The sequence below is a fragment of the Oreochromis aureus genome, linkage group 5 (assembly GCF_013358895.1).
Source record: "Oreochromis aureus strain Israel breed Guangdong linkage group 5, ZZ_aureus, whole genome shotgun sequence".
Classification (NCBI taxonomy): domain Eukaryota; kingdom Metazoa; phylum Chordata; class Actinopteri; order Cichliformes; family Cichlidae; genus Oreochromis; species Oreochromis aureus.
In genome coordinates this window covers 20,499,421-20,513,952 of record NC_052946.1, presented here as the reverse complement: position 1 = coordinate 20,513,952, position 14,532 = coordinate 20,499,421, and positions in this window count along the sequence as shown.

Below are 14,532 nucleotides of genomic sequence, written 5' to 3'. Positions count from 1 at the left end.
ACTTTTTAAAATGAGGATGTAGCCATGTGTTTCTGAGCTGAGTATGCTTTAATCTGTCCAGTTTGTCTTGTTAAAGCTTTATTTTATTTTATTTTATCTTATTTTATTTTTAGGGGTCTGCTTGTCTTTCTGTAGATGTCACCACACAGCATAGTTTAAACCACTTATCAGGAGTGTAACTAAGCATTTTTACTAAAGTGACAAGTAAGCATTTCATGCTGATCAGTCTGAGATGTCATGTCAGATCTCATATGACATTTGTCAAAGCTCGGTTTAAGTTTCTTCATACATTTTGTACCCACAGATCTTAGCATGGAATAGACCCTACTTTTGCATGAATGGTCATCTTTTTGTGGATATTATACGATGATTTAATACACTTACCTCCATGTTAAAAGTTCCAACTTTTATTTGTGCTTTTGTCAAGTATATTATTAGTATAAGTATACAAACAGACTGACAGGTAGCAAAGCTAAAAAGAGATCGTAAGGTTTGACTTGAGCACAGTAGCTCCTCCTAACTGCTGTTCAAACCTTGTTATTGTGATCTTCAGAAGAAAGTTTGTCTTAAATGTGCTAAAATAGGCTGTGGCTGAACTGAGGAGTTTAACCAAGGCCTGTTTTAAATAACTTCCAACAATGAAAAGATGGAGATTAAAGAGAGCTAAAAATTCATCTTTAAATTACATTTCATTAAGTCAAAGCTGGCACATTCTCATTTATTCTTTATTCTATTTGTGTGTGGGTTTTTTTCTGTTTCTTATAGGACAGCTGGAAACACGACCCAAATACAGGAGATCTCTGTTTTCTTTCTAAAACTAGAGAAAGAGTGGAAACAGACAAACTGACATCAGATAAAGGCAGGGGCAAGACTATTTGTTCACATGGAGCACATAGCCTGAACAGCCTGAAGTGAGAAAAATAAAACTGAGGTGAATTGAATGAGGACTGAGTGGCAGGAAGTAAAAGAAGGAAGCTTTCAAAATAAAATAGGAAGTAAACCAATGATAAACAAGTAAGACCAAACATGAATAAGAGGAAGACAGGGAAACAAAAGGAAGAAGGAAATAGAAATACCAGAAACAACAATGACCATGACGAAATTTTTTTTTTTTTTGGTTTTAATTCAAGAAAAGGGTTTGGATCTGTTTAACATTACTTTGATTTTTGGTGTTTTCATCACTTGGTATGGTATAAAGAAAGTAAACAATCTCTGCAGAGGAAACAATATTTTCACTTATGTTGTAAATGAGTTACACTGAATACAACTACTTTGTTACACCAATCTCACTGTAGAAACTGACTTTGTACAGAAATACAGCTTTTTCACTCAAAGAAACCATTATATTAATAAAGCTACTGTAAGATCACAATAACAATGAGCACGATTCTCTGTGTGGAAACAGTATTGATCGTGCTCTTGTGTGATGCTACAGTTGTTACTGTATGAAGGTCAGAGAAAAAAAATCATTTTTTAATAATAAAAAGTGTCCACAGACATTTAAACAGGCATTAAACTGAGACACTGGAGCTGCAGCTGTCACTCTGTAAAGAATAAACAAGAAACATCTTGATGCATTCTCAATCATCCAGGAAAGTAAATCTCCAAAAGTTGATTCTGTTCATCTGGACGTAGCGTTTTGTGGGAGAAACATTTCGTCACTCATCCAAGTGACTTCTTCAGTCTCAGCTGGAAAGGCACCTAAAGAAAGCCGATCCAGGAGAGAAGGAGAACCGCTGCCCAAGCGAAAACCTGTAGTGATCCCATATGTGTCAGGAGTATCGGAGCAGTTGAGACGCATTTTTTCTAAACACCAGGTCTCCGTGGCTTTCAAACCCCAAAATACGCTGCGCCAAAAATTGGTCCACCCCAAGGATCGGGTCCCCCGACACAAACAGAGTAACAGTGTACGCTGGTAAGTGCCAGGAGGATTGCCAGGATTTATACATCGGGGAAACCAAACAACCTCTGACGAAGCAGATGGCACAACACAGAAGAGCCACCTCGTCAGGCCAGGACTCTGCAGTCTATTTACACCTACAGGCCAGTGGACACTCTTTCTATGATGAGGATGTACACATCCTGGACAGGGAGGAACGCTGGTTTGAGCACGGAGTCAAGGAGGCCATTTACGTGAAAAGGGAAAGACCATCTCTGAATCGAGGAGGGGGCCTAAGGGTACATCTGTCACCATCTTACAATGCTGTGATTGCAGCCATTCCCCAACTCTCTGTGAATGGTACTCATGGCCATTGATCAGTGGGTTTTGGTCAGTGGTTGTTGATCAATGGTCATGAGAATCTGCATAATTATGATTAAGGAACTGACCTCCCAGCCCATTGTTCCTTCAGTGGGCTGGTTTCAGTCATTATGCAAATGTACTGTTTATAAGATTGGGGAAACCTGCAGTCAGCTGAGACTGAAGAAGTCACTTGGATGAGTGACGAAACGTTTCTCCCACAAAACGCTACGTCCAGATGAACAGAATCAACTTTTGGAGAATAAACAAGAAGATGCAAATGAAGTGCCAGTTATTCTATAGTTACCATAATTGTTAAAAAAAAAAAAAAACACAATAAAACCCTTTAAATATTTATTATTTGACATGCTCAATAACATTTTTTTCACAATTCACTGAATACACATATTTTAATGATTTGCATCTATAATGAGATTTTATGTCTGTTTAGATTCAAGCTGTCCGATTTGGTTCAGTGAAATTTGAAAATCAGAGTATTTAACAACAGGAATAAAGGAAAATGCAACTCACCAGTGTTGCAGTCATAGGTGACAGTACTGTACGTGTCACTATTACCAGCCTGTTAAATCATTTAATAAGAATTTACTTCAGGTATTACAGCAGCTTTATTCAACACAGATAATCACTGCAGGAAGGAATATCTCTGAGTAGATGAAGTTTTGAAAATAAAAGTCTTCAATTGTTGAGACTCACCAAAGATTTCCAATCATCTAAAACAGAAACCGCAACAAAATGTGTTTAATGACTAAATATAAACTATTGACATAGCATCTGAATTATTATTGCAGTAAAATCAAAAGAGCAACATAGATTTTGATTTACCATTGACTTTGCTTTTTTGTCTGAATGGAAAAAGAGAAAACAGAATGAACCTTAATGTGAGCAATGATGGAAATTAAGGTGTAGACTGATACACAAGACATATGCTAATATGTGAGAATAACATTTCTTACCTCCCAAAACGGCATTTCTCTGTAGAATGTTAAAAAATAATAACAAGTAATTATTTATTAAAACCTTAGAAGTCCAAGACAAATGAGGAACGCTGGATAGGCAGTCATTTGTTCATGTTTTACCACCATAAAATAATAAAACCTGAATATGAAATCAAATTGAAATAAAATGTGAAAATGTATTAACTGGACTTTTTAAATTCTTACCAGTCCTGCATTGATTAAAAAGAAAAGGCAACACAAGCAGAAAGGCATCCACTATCAGCACTGCTCCGATCATCCACATCCTTTTTTCTGCTTTAAGAGAGGTCATGTCACAGGTTCAAATTATCAACAGGGCAAAGACACTGTGAAAGTTGTTGTGAGGATGTTGTAACACAAAATGCTGGGTCATAAACACAGATCTGCATTTATTCACCAGAATCTCTGAAATTCACAAAGGTCTGACTACAAAATCATCTTTTTGTACATTTGACTTTTAACTGTGTCACTTAAAAAAGGAACATTAAGTATTCTCTAAATTTGTTTCGTATCAGCTCTTAATACAGGTGTATTTTTGAGATTTTGTTAAATTATTTAAATCAGTTTGTTTATAACACCTAAATACACAAATGTATAACAAGAGAATTATTTGTTCCACTCTTTTTTTGTAGTATCAGTTTACCTTGCTTACTTTGTAAGCTAATAATGTAAAAGCAACTACATGAGTGGTAAGGTAAGTGTATTCAGGTAAATGCTTGTTTTCAATTAACAATTGTAAAACTCTCACCTGTAGTAGCATCTCTGGTGAAATTCAGATCAGTACTTTCAGATCCTTTCAGAAGTGATGTACAGATAGTCAGACTTGATGGATCTAAAAAAAATAAATAAAAACTTCAAACAACCTGGATGCAATACCTGGATAGAAATTGTGAAGGAACAATATACATGTTCCTTCACAATTTCTATCCCTTTGATTTTTTTTTTTTTTTTGTGTGTGTGTGTGTAAGAGGCTCTAATTCACTAAAATGGCAGAACTCAGAACCCGATATATGATCCTGAAAGAATAAACAACAAGAAAAACAGTATGATCACTTACTTTGTACACTAATGAAGGATATATTGCTGTGAGGAGACTGATATTGTCCTCCTTTACGCTCTGACATGTAAAAACATGTGACTTCCACCTCAGCAGGTGAACTCTGCTGTGCCATAGAGAGGAGCTCAGTTGCTGTCTGTGTCTGCTGACAGGAGATGGACATAGACTTTCTTCTTCTCATAAAGTACAAAAAACACTGAGTCACAGAAACAGATGATGGCGTCTGACAGTTCACTGTGACTGAGTCTGTTTCTGTTATCACAGTTGGATTCACTGTCAGTTCAGGCCGAGGAGCTAAAAATGTAAACATTTCCCAAGTTAAATAAACAAATGTTTAATTTCATTCTTTCAATCTAATAATAGAAACCTCTCTCAGCGTTTTAGTTTTTAAATGATCAAATATTTTTTTCTTATACCCCCCTCAACACCCAAATTGATAGAAATCTGTTTTTTATGTATTGATACTGTAGCCAAACATCCTTGTATTAGAGCTCTTCAGTAGAATTTACTCACTTCGTATGATGATTGCTGACATGTTGCTCACTGGAGATTTATGTTTAAAAATGTAATAACAGGTCATTTCAACTGTAGCAGGTAAACTTTGACGTGTCCATGACAGAAATTCAGCTCCTGTCAGAGTCTGCAGACAAGGAGCTGTTTTGGCTGTTTTATCTCCTGAAATGATGAAATAACACTGAGACACAGGAACAGGATTCTGACAGTTCAGTGTGACTGAGTCTGTGTCTGTGATCATCAGTGGGCTCACTGTCAGTTTAGGTGGATGAAGATCTGAAAAAATAATGTATTTGTTATATTAATTAAATACATTTACATCCATATTAGTTATTTTAAATTAAATATTTATAATGGCAGCATAAGAACTGAGATAATAATCAACTCCATAAGCATTAGTGAAACATATTACAAACTGTTCATGGTATTGTAGTCACTCACTGTTTATGGTGATTGTGGATGGCTGGCTGTCAGGAGATGTATGTTTATCACTATAAACCTGTACAGTGTAAGAACATCTCACTTCAACCTCAGCAGGTAAACTCTTATGCGCGATCTTCAGCAGCTCACTCCCTGTCAGTGTCTGCACACAGGAGGAACCTTTGGACAGTTTTTGGCTTACAATGTAGAAATCACACTGAGGCACAGCAGCAGATGTCTGACAGTTCAGTGTGACTGAGTCTGTCTCTGTGATCGCAGGTGGATTCACGGTCAGTTCAGGTGGAACACTGGCTGAAATTTCATATACACAGATGTAATTTAACATATGCACAGATGTGGTTTTAAACAGTTAATAGTTGCACAAAAAGTATTCATGGTGAGCAAAGCTGAGTTACTCTAGAGAAGCTACAAAAAATAAAAATAAAAACATCCCATACAGTGATAAAAACATGAAAATATGACTGACCTTGTGCTTTGATTTCATGAAAAGAATCTGAAGAAGAAAAGAACAAAACAACAAAATAGATTCAACAATAAAAAAATGTAAACTAGTGTTAAAATTCTGATGTAAACAAGAGAAACATGCTAACAGCAACATGTAACAGCCATTATAATTGAGCCTATAGTAAGTAATAGTTGACATGAACACTGAATGAACCTGATAAGAAGTTTAACTTACACATGAGAACGACTAGCAGCAGGAGATCAGCCATGATTAAAAGAACAATGTGAATGTGCAGAACAGACTACAACAGTCTGACTGACTGCTCTGAGTCTTATTTACATTAAATATTCGCTTTAGAACTTGCTTTCAGGAAAACCAGCCAGTGTCACACTAACTGGCCACAGTAAGACACACGTCACATACTGTGAACCTGCAATGATACACTTTTAAAAACCCTCACACATATAACTAGAATATATTTAGCCAACCATAGTATTGGTACAGAACAGTTAAAGTTTTTTTGGTCATTTGTGCTGCTTTGCTATTTGGTTTTCTTAGAGGCCCGTATTTACTGGAATGACAGGACGACTAATACATTTTTAGTTTACATTTGCATTTTAGTTTGGTTTAATCAACAGAAAAAGGGCATGGAAATTCACAATGTTAAACATGTTCCTAGAAAATCTGGCTAGTACCCTGTGTCTTCTATAAACTCTTTGTGCTCCCCTCATCAATTAATCATTGTACCTAAAAAAAAAACTTTCTAAAAACACATTTTCACCTTAGTCTTTTCTCTTTCTATGAGTCAGTATAGTTTATTTGTTCACCAGGCGTTACAAAGGGATCTATGAGATAGACATACAGTGTGAAATATACATGTTTGAGGCACAATTAATATAAATAATCCAGCAGAAGTGACATTACAATGACCAGTGAATGTCTATGACGTTTTTTTTCCCCTGCAAAGACCTCAACACATGACACCATGAAAAAGCTCTGACAAGCAGGGCAGTAAAAAAGAGCCCATATAAAGTAAAAAGCTTTGCAGTTAGGAGGAGCACAACAGCTCCTCCTAACTGCTGTTCAAACCTCGTCATTGTTATGTTAAACTAGTCAGAAGAAACTTTGTCTTAAAGGAAACCAAAACAGGCTGCGGCTGAACTGAGAGGTTTAACCAAGACTTGTTATAAATAACTTCCAAGAATGAAAAAAATGGAGCTAAATATGAGCATATGTAAAATTTCCCCTTTAAGCTAAATGAAATTAATTAACAGCTTGCTCACATCTGTGTTTTATCATTGCTGGAGTCAGAAGAAACGGTGAATCTGGATCACTTGAGATGGGAGCAAGAGGCCTTGCATTTATTATCGCTCCAACTTCAGCCATAAGGGTTGGAAGCACTTCATTAGTGAGATGCGAGGGACTGATCTGAGAAAGCATAGAGTCAAGAATCTGACTCGAAACCCCAATCATTCTTTCCCACACTCCTCGCATGTGGGAAGAATGAGGTGGGTTGAACAGCCATGTGCATCCTTCCTCACTGAGGTACCTTGAGATGTTAGTTTCATCTTGTTGGAGAATTTGAAGTTCTCTGCAAGCTCCCTTAAAATTTGTGCCACAGTCAGAGCAGATCATCTTCACAGGACCACGCATAGCAAAGAACCGCCGTAGAGCATTAATGAAGCTCGATGTGTCCATTGACTCTATGAGCTCGATATGCACAGCACGAACACTTAAACATGTGAAGAGTACTGCCCACCTTTTAGAGTTTGCTGCACCACCTTGGGTGCAACGGGTGGACACGTTCCAGGGGCCAAATACATCCAGACCAACATTTGTAAATTACAAGCAGGAAAACAATCTCCCAAAAAATTTTCCCAGGCCTATATGACAGAGAATGTGCATCTTCTTTTTGTTTTGCATATTTTAATTTATATTTTATTGTGTTGTGGTTTGCAACACAATAAAATATAAATTTATTGTGTTGCACTTTAAATCTTTTTAAAAGGAAAAAGCTGAAAATTTAAATAGTTAAAAGCTGAAATGTAAATAGTTGGTTTTTGTATTTTATAATTTATTTATTACATTTTATGTGAAGTGAGTAAATAAAAGTATATTTACGGTGGCCCCTAGAGACAAAGTACGTACTCTCATACGATATTCCACAACTTCCTTCATGATGTCATTGTCTTTGAACCAAAGAAATCTGAGGAAGTTCCTGTGGTCTTCCCTGACAACAAAGCTGTGAAACATTTGTTCAATATCTGCTGTGATGGCTACCTGTTCATGCCTAAACCGCATTAGTACTCCCAGCAGACTGTTATTTAAGTTTGGCCCTGTCAACAGCACATCGTTCAAGGAGATGCCAAGATAAGGAGCGCTTGAATCAAACACAACTCGGATCTGGCCAGGCTTGTGTGGATGTTAGACGCCAAAACTGGGAAGGTACCAGCGTTCGTCTCCATCGTTGAGTGCTGGAGCTGGTTCAGCATGATCTCAAAGATATTCTGCATAAAAGCCAGAAAATGTCTCCTCATCTCAGGCTTTCTTTCTAGAGTTTTGCAGAGACTGGTAAAACGAGTCAGAGCTTGTTCTCTGTTGTTAGGCAGCCGTGGTCTTGGCAGGCAAAAGGGAAGGGGAGCTACCCAACTGTTAGCATCGTCTATGAACATCTCATTATCCATCAACTGAATGAACCGTTTGTCCTCAATAGATGGGGCAACTTCATTGTCATTCTCTGTTCTTTCAAAGATTTTGTTGCCAAGTGAATGATCATCAGAGTTCTGAAACAGACTGTCCAGAGGATGAAAGCGTGCCAGGGTTTGAGAGCTGAGAGGTCTTATGCCTGTCCTTGTTGTAAGCTTCTCTTTCACAACTAGGTGGTTGGGACATGGACTGAAATGAGAGTGACGCCCATTCTCCAGAATGTTAGTCCGGTAGACATTAACTGCTTTCGGCTTGTGAGCTGCACCCAAACAGACGTCTCCAACTACGACCCAGCCAAGGTCCAGCCTTTGGGCATAAGGCGCATTATTGGGCCCGTTGCGTTGGTCTCTCACTTTATGGACTTGTAAAACATCCCGACCCAGCAGAAGGAGAATTTGTGCATTTGGATTAAGTTCAGGGATGAGATGACTGATAGACTTTAGGTGAGGGTGGTATTTGACTACATCAGGAGTAGGTATCTCCGACCTGTCATCTGGGATGTGGCTACACTCAGTAAGTGTGGGAAGAGGAATGTTGAGACGTCCATCCAATGGCTGAGTCACAAATCCAACTCCTCTTCGGCCAGATAACTCAGTGACTCCAGCACATGTGCGCAGCATGTAGGGAGAACCAGTACCCTTGAGCTCTGACAGGTCAAAGAATTTGGACCGAGCAAGAGACCTATTGCTCTGGTCATCAAGTACGGCATAGACTTTTATCGATCTTTCTGGTTGTCCTTTAGGATGTACCTTTATGAGGCAGATTTTCGAGCAAAAGCGGGAGTTATTGGCAATTCCACACACTTCTGTGCATTTGGAGATTACGTCTGGAGAAGCCATTTCATTTTCCTCCCCGCCATGCTCATCCTCAGGGTCTTTGACAGCCCATGGAGCTGGTCCTGGATGAAGCGCTGTGACATGCTTGTCACTGTTACACTCCTTACAGTGAATGATCATTTTGCAGTCTTTAGCAACGTGTTCAGTTGAGGAGCAGCATCTGGAACAAACTCCACTGTCTCGCAGGAATGTTTTGCGTTCCTCAAGTGTCTTAGCTCGGAAGCCCCTGCACCGCTTGAGAGGGTGGGGTTTTTTGTGAATTGGACGCTGTCTGTCCACATCCAACTTACTGCTAGCTGACTCTGTGGGCTTGATGGAAGATGTTGATGTAATCTCTGTTTTGTTGGATGAGACCTGGCTCCTTGAATGTGTGTACCTTTTAGGTGAGTTTTCTGGTTTCACTGTTGTCATTCCAAATGAGCTAAATGCAAAACTTGGATCATTACGAGTGTGGGCTTCTTTGCAGACAAAGTCAGTGAAGAATGAGAATGGTGGAAACTGGCCTTGGGTTTGCAGCTTGTACGCACTGCCTTGTGTCATCCATTTTTCTTGAAGGCCATATGGCAGTTTCTCCACTATTGGGTTAATGCCGCGAGAGGTATCCAGATAGGCAAGCCCAGGCAAACAACCTTCCAACTTTGCTGACTCCAACTCCCTTAACAAGTCACCAAGCTCTCTCAGGTTGAGAGGATCCCTGTTGCTGATCTTAGGAAATCTCTCAAGTTTATCCAGCAGAGTTTTCTCAATTATTTCAGGAGACCCATAGTTCTCTTCAAGTTGCATCCACGCCATCCTGAGCCCTGCAGCGGGGTCATTGACATGAACAGCTCTGATTCTCCTGACTTGCTCAGATGATTGAGGGCCTAACCATCTAGTGAGAAGGTCAAGCTCTTCATTGCAGGCGAGTTTCAGTCCTTCTATGATGTTCATGAAGGTAGACTTCCAGCCCCAATAACTCTCTGGACGATCATCAAACTTTGTCATCCCGGATGTCACAAGTTCCCGGCGAGCCATGTGGACAGCAAAGTCATTAATGCCGGTATGGTTCAGAGCAGGGGGCTGTGCTGCTTGCATTCTAAGAGGATGTGTGTGTGGCTGAGGTTCCTGCAGGGGGGTGACACTAGATGGATAAATCCCAGGGAAATTTTGGGCAGGTGGATGCTTTATACCATTTTCTGCAGAGCTAGTATGGCACTTGACATGAGCTGGAATGAAGCTCAGTCTATCATTGGCTGTACGAATGGGATTCGGTTCGTTGCCTTGGAGTGGTGGAACATCCCATGGCTGACTGCAAGTGATGTGGGACTCAAGGCCAGGCAATGACAGTTGACTAGAGTGCATTCTGGAGTGACACTCAACATAATCATTTTTCTTTTTTCTATGGAGTCAGGGCGAATTCCTGTGATGTCCACTGCCCTGAGATCTTATTGTCCATGCTGACTATTTGGCATGTAAGGTACAACTAAACGAGGTGGGATGATTAATGAGCGGTAGCAGTCTCTGTTATCCAGACTTGCCGTATTATCCCTGGCGTGATGCTGTTTTTTCACTATTCTGTCCCCTGCGTGCGTGGTTCTGGTACACGAAGTGACAGATAGCTAAACATATGCAGTAGGCACTGAAAGCATTGAATGATGAGTCGGATGTGAAAGTAAAGTTGAGGGCTTTTTACTTGTTTGTCTTCACCAATGTACATCTTACAGTGCTTTCATCTGCAAAAGAAAAAATCAACTTTAGTTACATCAAGTTGTTCACTCATAAGAACCTGTTATTAAGATAAGGAAGTCCTTCAGTGTGAGACATATTTCTTTACTTTATCATAAATCCATCAACCCATGTTTTCCAATTTAGTATCTGTTTCTGTAAAAGAACCTTTATCCTCAGTGTTGTTAGGGATTAAGAAAAACATGCCACACCAAACATCACACACACTCTTTTGTGGCATTTTACTTTGCCCTGTCTAGATGTTTACCATCAAGGGCAGTGAATATGCCTGAACCTGGAGCTAAATTAATACCACAAACATAAGCTAAAACTGATGTTAGTGCTTCTCAAAGTCTGGGGTAAAACCCTGAAGTAGCCATGTATTTCTACACAGCCACCATACATCAAACACTTCTGAGCTAAATTTTAAACAGAGTAATAGATCAATCAGCCCATTTAAAACAGATTAAAACATCTCACAATTATCTTTACTGTCCCCACATCAGTGATGCCTATTGGGGAAACCAAAACAATCAATCACATTTAGCTCTGGAAGAACAACATCATTCTCCAGGTGCTCCCAGCATATTTGAGGCCTATCAAAATCCCTCAATGAAATGTGATAAACCCAAAATCCTATTCAGGGTGTCAAACAATGTGTCAACGTTCTGTACACATGTCAAAGGTATGGAAGCCCGTTTCCGCCACAAAAAAAAAGTATCCATAACTCGAAATTTTAAGTTATTTTCTCCAAAATCGACTCATTAACTCGAAATTTAGAATTATTAAGTCAAAATTTTGAGAAAAGTAACTCAAAATATCAAGTTAGCGCTGCCAATCAGAAATCTACTTGACTGACGTCATTTCCTTGTTACCCGGAAGGATATGGCGCAGAGGAGCGCGCACTCAAAACTGGATCGTGAGCTACTGTATAGCAACAAATTGGCGCCAGGTTCTTCAGCTTTGAATGTCTTCCTACAAATGATAACTGGATAAAAGGTATACAACAACGGTGTGACAGCAATTGTTACATACAAAGTTCTTGTGAATAGGATGCAACATGATGGTTAACCAAAGGTACCTATAAGGTTTCTGTTACACGCTAAAGACACCTGTTACGTCTGATGAAACTTATTTAAGACGATGTTTTGCTGAAAGCATGCATAAATAATAAGTGTACAGCACTGTATAAAACAAAATCATAAATCACCAAAAAAGAAGGTAATATGACTGAAAGCTACATAAATAAGGAACAAAACCAATAAAAATGTAATCAAACAACTGAGAAAATGTGGGATTGACTGTATTGTATTGCAGATTGCAGTTACAGTGCAAATGGACACTTAAAAATGCGATTCCCACTTCTGTACCATAGTCAGAGCTCATAATGTAGGCACAGACACTTTAATGATAATATGGTGGCTTTATAATAGGTAATTTTAATTTACATCCTTGCTTACAGCATGGGAGACCTGATGAAATTCTTGAAACAAAGAGAAGTCTCTGAGGAAATTGTACAGACCTTGGAGAATGAGAAGGTACTTAATTCCAACAAGATACTATTTGAAATGCAACTTTTCTTAATTGTTTTTAAATTAAAAATACAACTGTATTTTCAAGGCTGTTTGTTTTAATAAATTAAATCATTTTTCCATCTTTAGGTTGATGCCAGTGTCATAAGTCTAATGACAGATGAGGAGCTGAAGACTTATTTGACATCAATATGGTGATCGTCTAGCAGTATTTGGATTTTGCAGACGGAGGGGCAGCAGCCGCAAGTCAGTGCTTTTTGAATGGCTGTAGCACACGGCAAGAAGAACATTCCCAAACAACCCATAAAAGAAACGCTCTGAAGACAAATAGAAAAATAGAAATAGGATGGATGCATTATGATGAAAAGACTGAGGTTTTCAAGCAGGTTAGAGCTAGACGAGGACGAGGGACAAGAAAAATAGACATTTGCAAGGATGCCAAGAAAAGGGACATATTACAGGTAGCAACAGTCCTGTTCTTTCCAGATGAGGAAACATTCAGGGGCCCTTAACAGATTTTGACTGTGATCTAAAGGATTATCAAGAGATGATAGTCTCTTGATAATCCTACTGTAGGAGAACTGTATCATGTCACAAAACTAAATATCCTCAGGTTCTACCTCACCACAAAGAAAAAACAAAATGACAGCCATCAGAGTTCCAGCCCAGGTTTGCATCCACCTTCAGAAATTGAAAAGAGTCCTCAAAACCGAAACCTCTTCTTTTACTGTCACTACAGTCCAAACATCTGCTCCATTTGAAACAATCCGCCATGATGTGACATACATAGAAGACACTCCAAACGATATCCTTCCACAATCTTCCACGCAGTCTCTAAGTGCTAACACTTCTCACAGCAGTGACATTATTTTTGTTGACCCCTTTTCTGACAGTGAGCCAATAAATTTGGATGACACCCTGATTTTTTTTCCACAACCTGGTCCATCCAGTGAGAGAGTGAGGAGAGTAGTGGTGGTCCACAGAGGGCAGGTAATGTCAGAGCTCATTTCACATTTTAGTGATAAGGACCTTGAAGATGTCGACATCAAAATCCAGCTCGTACTGCCTGATGGAACACCTGAAATGGCCTATGACGATGGGGGAGTTGTGAGAGATTGTCTTTCAGAATTCTGGAAAGAATTCTATGACCAGTGCACCACTGGAAATGTTTACAAAGTGCACTTCTTAAGGCATGATTTTGGGCAACAGGAGTGGGAGAGTGTGGGCAGAATCATTGCATTTGGATGGGTTAGAGAGAAATATCTGCCTGTGAAAATTGCACCTGCCATTCTGGAACGAGCTGCCTTTGGATATGTAAAGAGTGATATTGTGGAGAATTTCCTCAAGTTCATGCCTGAATCTGAGCGTACAGTGTTAGAGGCGTGGCGATCCGATTTTAGCACCGTGGACTAAGAAGGACTTGTAGACATACTTGATAACCACAGCTGCAGAAAGATACCAACAGCCTACAATGCCACTGAAGTCCTGTTGGAGCTTGCACACAAAACACTTGTCCAAGAGCCTGCATATGTTATTGAACAGTGGGCAAGAACACTCAGAACTGCATGGAAAAGCATTTGTGATCTATCTTCAGTTTAAGAAACCCTCCAGCCAAATGTGAGAAAAGTTCTCAAGTGTCTCACTTTCCCTGAAACAATAATGGCCCACCAGAAGGTGATTCAGAAATATCTAACTACATATGTGAAGAATGCTGGGAAGCAACATTTGTGTTTGTTCCTCAGGTTTTGCACAGGTTCAGATTTACATCTTGGAAAGAACATCATCATTGGGTTTAACGAGCTTAAAGGTTTCCAGAGACGACCTGTGGCACACACATGTGGATGTGTACTGGAGCTGCCGATAAATTATGACAGATATCCTGACTTCAGATCGGAGATGAACAGTGTGTTGGAATCAAATGTGTGGGTCATGGACATTATCTAAAGGTTTGGTTCACGGACAATGGCTTAAAAGCCACGGGTGTTTTACAACAGATTATATTTGAGTTGTGAACTAAAACTGAAGTGTTCCCATGTGAATGTCAGATCAAAGGTTTCAGGTGTT